General features: G+C 35.8%; 1 pseudogene; it reads left to right on the top strand.

The window, feature by feature from the left end:
* The first annotated feature begins 811 nt into the window (after nucleotides 1-811).
* Nucleotides 812-7,675, top strand: LOC108953094 (kinesin-like protein KIN-12B; annotated as a pseudogene).
* Nucleotides 7,676-9,328: the final 1,653 nt, after the last annotated feature.

The following is a 9,328-nucleotide window of genomic DNA, read 5'->3' as shown; positions in this document are numbered from 1 at the left end:
TATAGGGTTTGATCAACACATGGAAAAAATTCGATTTGGAATGTATTATTATCTGCTAATGGTTTTGTCTTCAATTTTAATTGATAAGAAATAAAGTTTAAGATGAAATAGGAAAAATGTACCAAGCACCATTTTATTAACAATTAAAGAAAATAAGGTATAGTTAAGATAGATGTATAAAAAAAATTAAAAATAGATATATTAATATATTGCTCAATAATTCAAATGTAAATTAAAGAGGATGTTGCTCGGGAAGTTACGTGTATGTATTTATTTTAAAATGGTCAAAATAAATTGTGTAAATTTATTGATAACTAAAACAAAATAATTAGAGATAAAATGATGGGAATTGTTTAAAATGACACGTGAAATATATTACATACTTTATCTAAAAATTCTCAATGTTGGGTTTTAATTAAATGATGACCTCTAATTGGTTTTCAACTTAACATCACCATTTTTTGATCAATTTAATAAAAATATTCTTCGCCTCTTTTCTCTTTTATTGTCTACCCTTCCTCGTTATTACATGTTGTTCCTCTATTTTATTCTTTCTTCCCTTCCTTCTGTCCTCTTCTTATCCTTTCCTCTTCTATTGTCTACCCTTCCTCGTTACTTGTTGCTTCTCTATTTTATTCTTCTTTCTCTTCCCCTTTTCTCCCTTATCGCTCGCTCTTCTTTATTACGGTGGGAGTAAGAATGTAAAATAAAGGTGGGCAATTATGATACCAATAATGATCTTTGTGGCAATGCTGATTTCAAATTAGTACTTAGTGATTGGGGCAACAAGGCTAAGGTGTAGATCGAGACGATGACAGAGGATTGGCTGCACCTAGAGGAGCTCCGCCTCAAAAGGATGATGGATGATAGTATTAAGGAGTTGATAGAGGTATCTGTTAGTGTCTCTATAAGGTGATCTTACTGAGGGAAGGAGATAAGACTATCGTCTATACTAACGCCTTCATCGCCCTCCTTCTCTCTCTACTTATAATTTTATTAACAATGAGAAGAGGGGAAAGGAGAAAGAGAAGAGAGAGAGAGAGAGGATATGAGACAATGAAGTTGAGGTCAAAGTGATGGAAGATAAAAGGATATTTTTATTAAATTAATAAAAATAATTTTTAAGAATTCAATCAATTGGAACAAATATTTGAATAGTAATTTAAATTTTAAATCTTTCAAATAAGATATTAAGATATCGAAAGAAAAATATATAAATTTAGTTTCACCGCTCTGCGGGTAATCTTACACTGTTTGAAAAGTTATAGTAGAGTTACTTTTATACCCCTTGCCGATTCAAATCTCGCAACGTCTCTCTTATATCGTTAGGGTTCCGGCCATCTCCCGTTTCCTCTCTCCGCTCGATATCGATGAAGGCTATCACGAGAGCAAGGGGCGCTCGGCCTTATTAAACCTAACCCCTTTCTCTCACAGGGGCAATCGATCCCTGGCCTGTGTCGCCGGACAGGTCTCCGTTCTCCTCCCCCGCCAGTGCCGGAAAGTCCATCTCCGCGACCGCTGCTTGGAAACGCTCTTTGAAAAACGGATTTCACCTTTCCAGGTGCCGGATTCTGGGGTTCAGGTACCTCCTTGGAGTTAGTGTCGAGGGCCGTCTTTTTCAGCCTCGTTTTCTCCAAGCAAACAGGAAAAAGAAGACGATCTATCTTTGAACTGGTGGGTTCAGAATTGCAAAATTTCCCATTCGGATTACTGTTGACGCTATGGTTTGGACAGGTCGTTTTCTCAAGAACTAAAAACATCAAGATGATATCTTTTGAATTGTTGCCATGCCGTTAGTGATGTTCAGCATCTCAATATATGCATATGGTCAGTTGCATAGTGATTCTTCTATTCAAATTCTATAGGACTTCTTTCTTCGGATGTACTTGTCTGTAGAAAAGGTTAATGGCTGCTTGATGATTTATTTGGCAAAGACCAGCAGGGGAAAGACTTATACTATGTGGGGACCTCCCAATGCGTTATTAGAAGATGCTTGGTATAGAACTAACAGAGGATTGACCCTGTGTGCCTATGAGAGGCTCTTTTCTTGCATAGATGAAGTGGGTAACTTTAAACCTTCTGCTTGGTAGGAAACCTTGGTAACTTCATGCTTAGAGAATATTTATTCTAGGAACAACTGAAGCACTCTGACAAACAGCTGAATTTTCAGTCCTATTGTTCTTTCCTGGAGGCAATTGTGCTGACGTTACTTGATATTCCAAGTATTTCTAGCTTTGTTCCATTTCTGGTTTGTGATTTATCAGGCTATTGTGTTTACAGATCTACAATGATGAAATCACAAACCTGCTGGAACTGACATAAAGGAGTGCCAAACCAATTTTGGTCTTTTACCGTTTCTTCATTACTTGCCTATAGCATTCTCTGTTGTTTCTGAAATTGGCCATATCTTTCAGATTAAGGTGGATGTTCCAACTGGTATTTGTGTTGATTATTTGACAGAGGAGTTTGTTCGTATGATGATGTAAATCAACTATTAATGAAGGTGAATTGTTATCGGGAATTCTTTATCAGTTATATACTTACTATCGATAAGCATCATTCAGGAAACTGCATAAATTGCACATAATCTCATAGATACAATAGAAATGATGGCAAAATAAATAAGTTATTTGTTGTGTCTTTATTTACTCTCCTATGATACTATCTGTTTGGAATTTGCTCTGTGGATCATTGATTGGGAAACAATCACTTTTCAAATTAGTGTTATATTTATCAATCTGTTTATTTAATATATTTTCTTTAGAACATCTATCTTTTTATGACTTCAGGCACCATTAAACTAAGTTTTCTTTATTCCTTGCTACCCTTCTTAAAGGTTTTTAACAATCCATGCCAAGTTCTTTTGCTTACAGCCTTTTTCAATGCCACTTTTCTTCTTAATTTTTTCTAGTTCTGTCTGTACTTATTTTTTGATTTCAAGTCATGAACACCATGATCCCTATTTCTGCTGGTCGCAGACTTCCCCTTTCTGCCTAACATTTTACCAGTATGATAAAATGAGTATTGAAACACATACTGGAACATAATTTGTTTTAGAAACCTAATAGTATTGACATCAGAAATAACCTTTTTTTTTTGTCTTTTCCTTGGTTTATACTGGTCAAATTATGATGTCTTGGTACATAGATTTGTCGTTTGCTAGGTTCTTGTATTTTAAGGTATATACACATATATAAGAAAACATATGCCTTTCTATACTTGAAGTGGAATGCATTCACTTCTAGAATTACTCATTTGACCTGTTAAACTAATATTCTATGTGGAGTCACCATTGCTACATTGGCCAAAATGATTTGGTCACATAACTAGTAGGTGGCAAATCAAATCATGCAGTTATTGCTCTTATCTTTTGATGAATGGACTGTTGGAGTGCCACGATCTTCACATTGAAACCCCTGATACCCTCGTTTAAGCTTTATTCATAGACCAGAATCCTCCTTAGAATTTTATATTAGCAAATTTTAGGAAAGCCATCTCCATATGTTAACATGTGGTTGTCCACATAGGACTTAAGAAAGATTCTCTGATGTCTGTACACACTAAATAACTGTGTGAAGCAAGACTGGGCATGTGGTCCAAACTCCAAAATGTTTGAACTGAAGTTATTAGTAATGGGTTCCTGTAATGGAGACAAGACCTTCCTTTCCTCTTTTCTGATTTGGGACTATCTTGGTGTCACAATATGAGAACTTCATACTTCATCTACATACATGAAATAAATAATGTTTGAAGTTCCAGTCAAATGCAGATCAGATGCAACTATACTTTTAATCAATCTACTTTCGAGGGAACTTCATATGCTTAAAGACCTCAAAGATGGACTATCATAGGCTTTGTCTCTTGTCTTTTTTGATCAAAATGTGGGGGATTTACCACTATAAGATAACATGGAATGTGTAAGATCAGAATAAGCTGTTGGAGAATATAGATTTTGTCCAGAATGCTCCTCCCTTTAATTAAACCTGTTTGCTTTAGACAAATTAACATTACAAAAGGTGTAGCTAATCTTAATTTGGATGAATCTGAGCCTGAGCCTTCCTTCTATTCCAACCCCTTTGATTCACAGCAAATGGTCCTTGATCCATGTGGCATAATTTAGGGATGCAATAAGATTTAAATTACTTATCGATGCACCTATCCAGTTTTCAAGTATTCAGAGTGTTTCTGTATATTCAGAACTTAGAAGTTGGATATCCAGAATTTGGATATTGCTTGGGTTCTATTAGTAGTCCTATATTTAGAACTCAGAAATTGGATATCCAGAAAAGTTATCACTGTATTTATGTTCACTTTTATAGTCTTATAGATAATTAAATATAGAACTCTTTTCTTTGATGTTGGTCACTTTTTTTTGTCATTAATTCTCAAACTCGCTATCTGACAAGTTCAAATATTTATGTTACTTATCTCAAACCAACTGAATGCCTCACAGCTAGTCTCCGACATGGTCTTCAAATTATTGGTAACTGGCAGCAAACCTCAGTTTCCCAATAAATTCATCTTTCAGGTTTTCTATCAGTCCATGGAAGGCAAATTAATTGTCTCAATAAACAAGGTTGATGTTGGAATACAAGCACTTGTTCAAGATTTAGAAGTGCGAGAAGAGCTTCCTACTATGTAGTTACTGTAATAAGAAAATTCTATAATATTAGGGTAAACATTCCAACAGAAGCATGCAATTGCAGCTGGCACCTGCTGATGAATTGGTGCCAATTGATAAACACAGTATGCATATACCAAAATTGGGTCACAAAAATTATAAGTTGAGAAAATTATCATTTTGTTTTCTTTTTTAATATTTTGCATACCTTGTATCTAAAGGTTGTTCTGAATAATTGGAAATCTTTCCCTCATTCCCTCAAAAAGAAATGTACTGAACATCTTTCTTTTTGTGATAGGCAGTGGAGCAAGTCTTGGTAGGATCCATCAGGTGAGAAATGGCACTTGAAGCAAGCTGCTGAAATTATGCAGCTAAATTGTTTATGCTCGACTTCCACCTTTTGAGTTTTGTACTGAGTTTAATGTTTGTTATGTTCCATATGATTGTGGATGTGGTAGGTCCAACAATATAAACATGAACAAGAATGCAATGTAATTGTTGCTCAAACCCTTGAGGGTAAAATCTCTCAGATTGACACTTTTATGGATTAAGTGAAGAGTTTATTGCGCTTGTGAATGAACATAAGGTTTTACCGATCCTTGATCCTATGTTTGACATTTTTTTATCTCTTTAGTTGTCTTACCAAGATTTTCTATCTAAACTTTCTTACTAGTACTAAAAATTCTATGCAAACTATAGCTTCTTGAAGAAAAATACGAGAATCATCCAGAGGTTTTATGGGTAAATATTGAACTGAAAAGGGTGCCGGATGAGCTTGATGGCTATGTTGCAAATTTGCAATGCTACATGGTTTCCTTTTCTTCTTCTGAATTGACTCCTTGCTCCTCTCAGAACAACATCTGAGTTGGTTAAAGTGCTGATAATAAAGTTGAAGCAGGGAGGACTAGTTAGACAGAAAAAGCGAGCAACTGTTCTCTTGTTGAAGAACTTAGGCTTGCATTTGAAGCAAGTTGTTCTTTGGCTGAAAAGTTGAAAGTAGAACCTGATCCTGAGAAAAAAAAAATGTGCCAAGGAGCTGAAAGAGGCAATACAAACAACAATGCAGGATCGTAACCAAATTTTAGGACAGTATGCGGAACTTCAGGAGAAGCATACTGCACTTGTTTCAAGAAATCAGTAAATCAGCAATAGAGTTGAGGATGCAATCGGAGCAGCAGCAATAGCTGGTATCAAGGGAGCTGAATTAAAGTTTATTACTTCTCCTGCAGCTGAAGTTTTAATCTTAAAATCAGAAAGAGAAAGGGAAAGGTGACAATGGAAGGATGAAAATAAAACCCTTCAATCAACTGAGAGACACTGCTGAAGCTCTACAAACTGCCAGAGATTGTGCGGCTAAAAGGAGCAGAGGAAGCTGCTGCAATTGGTGAGGTACTTTTTTTTCCCTTTTGCTGTTTCATGCATTTTCATGTAGTGAATTAATTCTCACATTAAGATTCATATCAAATCTGTACATTCACACTGGTGGTGTCTAGTGGGAATGTGTGGGCAAGATTATACTTATTGATGTCACTTACAATAGTATAGTTGCCCATATGCAAATCAATGTGCTATTACATCTATGCTTTCTTGTAAGAGCAACATGCATATTCCTCCATAATGCTCTATGAAAGTATCCAGTACATAGGACTTAAAACTTACATATCAAGTTAGATGTATCATGGATACCTGCTGTCTATATAATGAGAGAGAAACTATACCTTTTACCGAAGATGCAACGTATCATAATGTACTGCTCAGTACAGACAGTACGTACAAGTCTGACAGTGGTCTGGTACGGGTGATATATTGGTAAACTCCAATGTATCATATGTCAGTATGCTCGATATAGCTCGGTACATACCGAATTGATAGCTGGTTGGTACACCGGTACGGACCGATAAGGCGAACCATGCTTTTACCTTTTAGTCTTTTTCATGATCTTTTTTTTCACTTGCTCCTTGGCTTCGGACCGATACTTTGTGGATCATTTGTGACATTGACCTTCATATAGTGTTGATTTCATCCAAAAGCTACAACCTATGCCAACATTTGATATGGTTGCTAATGTTAGAGTCTATTGAATGATAAGCAGAGTAACATATTGCTTAAATGTTAGGAAGTTAAGATTCAGAGGCATCTAGCATCCACTGCAGTTTCTGTGTACTCAACTTTTGTTGTGTCACTAATTGTTTTGTTGGATTTTCTCTTTTCATACCAAAAGTTGCGGAGATTAGAAAGACTTTCAACTGTGATAGACTGAACTGAGGTTTATAATTGGGACTACTTAGCTAAGAAAAGCTTTTCATGGAACACCATGTAATTAATTGTCTTTTATCTCACCAAAGTAAGCAGGTGGTGGTTCATGAATATTCCTTGTTAATTTAGCTTTGGTGCGAAGTCAATTATGGTTAAACATCTCTTGGATAACTATGTTTTGGTAAGGAAATTTCTTATAGGATTTATCTGGGCAGCAGCTATCTTCTGCATTGGTCTTTTGCTTTCAAGCTCTTTATGTTTGTCTTTATCATCTTTTGGATAAATTACATTTTAAAGTGGATTTCATATAGGATAAGTCTTTTGCTTGCAGTTTGTCTATGTTTACCTTTCTTATTTTACTATACATCTTGCAGAAAAGAGCATTATTGGCAGAGGAGACTGAGAAGGCAAACCAAGAGATCGATTAGTTGAAGGATTATGATATGAGAAGTTGTTTTACTGAATCAGATACCTGCAGAATCATGTTCACAAAGAGAAGTCCTTGGACACATTGAATTTGATGATTCTGAAGTGGCCAAATCTGATAAGGGAAAGCATGAGTAGAGCTGTATAGAGGAGTTTGAACCCTTCTGCTAGCGAGGGGATACCGAATTGTCCATAGATTATAATTCATGGTTCTCTGGTGATGATCAGCGCAATATTTAAAATCTTAAAGGATGTCCCAGCAATATGTTTGTATTACTAGGAGAAGAAGTGTTGCACAACACCTCAAACGTTGGTAACATAGCACTTATAAGTTCTGTATCGTTCCTATATACAGTTTCTGGATTTCACCAATTGTGCTAGTTCTGTGAAATTGCATCTGGAACATGTTTTTAATAACAATCAGGTATAATTCTATGGTTTTAGTTTTAGTTTATAATCTGCACATGTTTTTAATAATTCTAGTAATGCATGAGTTTATGCTTAGCAATGTTTGTGCTTACTACCAGGTGCAATACAAATCCTATTATATTAGGTGGCGTATCTTCACTTATTTCATTACCTGTCAACCTATTACTGAACATTTCTTCTCAGAAAATTCATTTCTTCTCAGAAAATTCATTTCTTCTCAGAAAATTTATTTCTGTGGTTATTCACTTTTTAATTTGAAAACAACCTTAATGTAGATCTGAGGCTAGTTAGCTCAGCAGAAATGAACAGTGGTAGATGATGTTATTGCTTTGTAACTTAATTATTGTGTGTTTCTTTTGGGGTGTTACAGTAGGCAAATATAGCTCCAGACTCTCTTGTGCAGATAATCTGGCAACCCTTTAGAAAGTCAATTTCTTAGGTTGCTGGCACATATTTATGCATCTCATACCAATGATCTGAGATTATCTTAATCTTCAACTAGTTTATAGTCATCTATAGGCTCGAAAGGGGAAAAAAAAAATTCCACACCCTAAAATTAGTAGTATTAAGAGTGCCCAGATCATGGAATAGAAACTTGTTTGTGACATTTCATGTTAATTAATTGGGCAATGATAGTAGGTTACATTGCCAGTTGGTTGAGATGGATGTTTAAACACTCAATGCATCTAATTTAGCCAGCTTATCTGCGATAAGGACCGCTATACGAACAATAAATAAATATAAATGTTGTGTGACTTATTAGTATGGGATTAAGATTAGTACTGTTGACTGTCCAGCTTACTTGATAGAGAAGAGTGCACACCATGACCATGCTTCTTGTCTGGTGTTAATGCTTCACCTAATCACAATATATATTGGTCATCATCGTCTTATCACTACAGCATGTCTTATGGGAGATCAAATTATTAAGCCCAAATGCAGCATGCTTCCTGCTAAATGTGATCAAAATTTCTTAGTCAAGCTAGTGAGTTACTGAACTACTAGCAATATGGATTAGTGCCATGGGTCCACATCATAGTATAAAGCAATGATCCAACAAAAGGCCAATTTTTTCTTCTGCCCTAGTTGCCTTGGATGTTGATAAGGCCTTCAAGTTGATCAAAAGTAATGTCCATATCTCCTACAGGGATGGATCTCTCTGATGCAGACAGCCTACCTACAAGATTCATTAGGTTTTCTGTGAACTGAAGGGCTGGGTTTGAAAATAGTCTACAATGTCAAAGAGATCATGAAGCTGGGGAACTCGTCACCCTGTTGAATGCAGCTGTTGACTCATCTCATGACATTTGAAGGGCCAAATGATGATGAACTCACTCACAGATTCAAGTACTGTGAGGGCGCATTGGGATCTTAACAATGTAGAGGTAAAGATACAGAGCAGCTTTCAGCATGATTCCAAAAGCTGTAACCAATGATGGCCCAACCACCCAAGTTGGTTTAATTATAATGCCCTGATGCAATGATGCAATTTGGTAAAGTGGGTCCAAGATCTCAAGCACTACATCTAAGTGCTTGATTAGTGAAGGACAAGAAAAGAAAAAGGATTAGAGTTTATTAAACTAAGGATTGAGAGAG

The sequence above is a fragment of the Musa acuminata genome, chromosome BXJ3-6 (genome assembly GCF_036884655.1).
Source record: "Musa acuminata AAA Group cultivar baxijiao chromosome BXJ3-6, Cavendish_Baxijiao_AAA, whole genome shotgun sequence".
In the NCBI taxonomy this organism is placed as follows: domain Eukaryota; kingdom Viridiplantae; phylum Streptophyta; class Magnoliopsida; order Zingiberales; family Musaceae; genus Musa; species Musa acuminata.
This window is presented reverse-complemented; position numbering and strand designations above follow the sequence as displayed.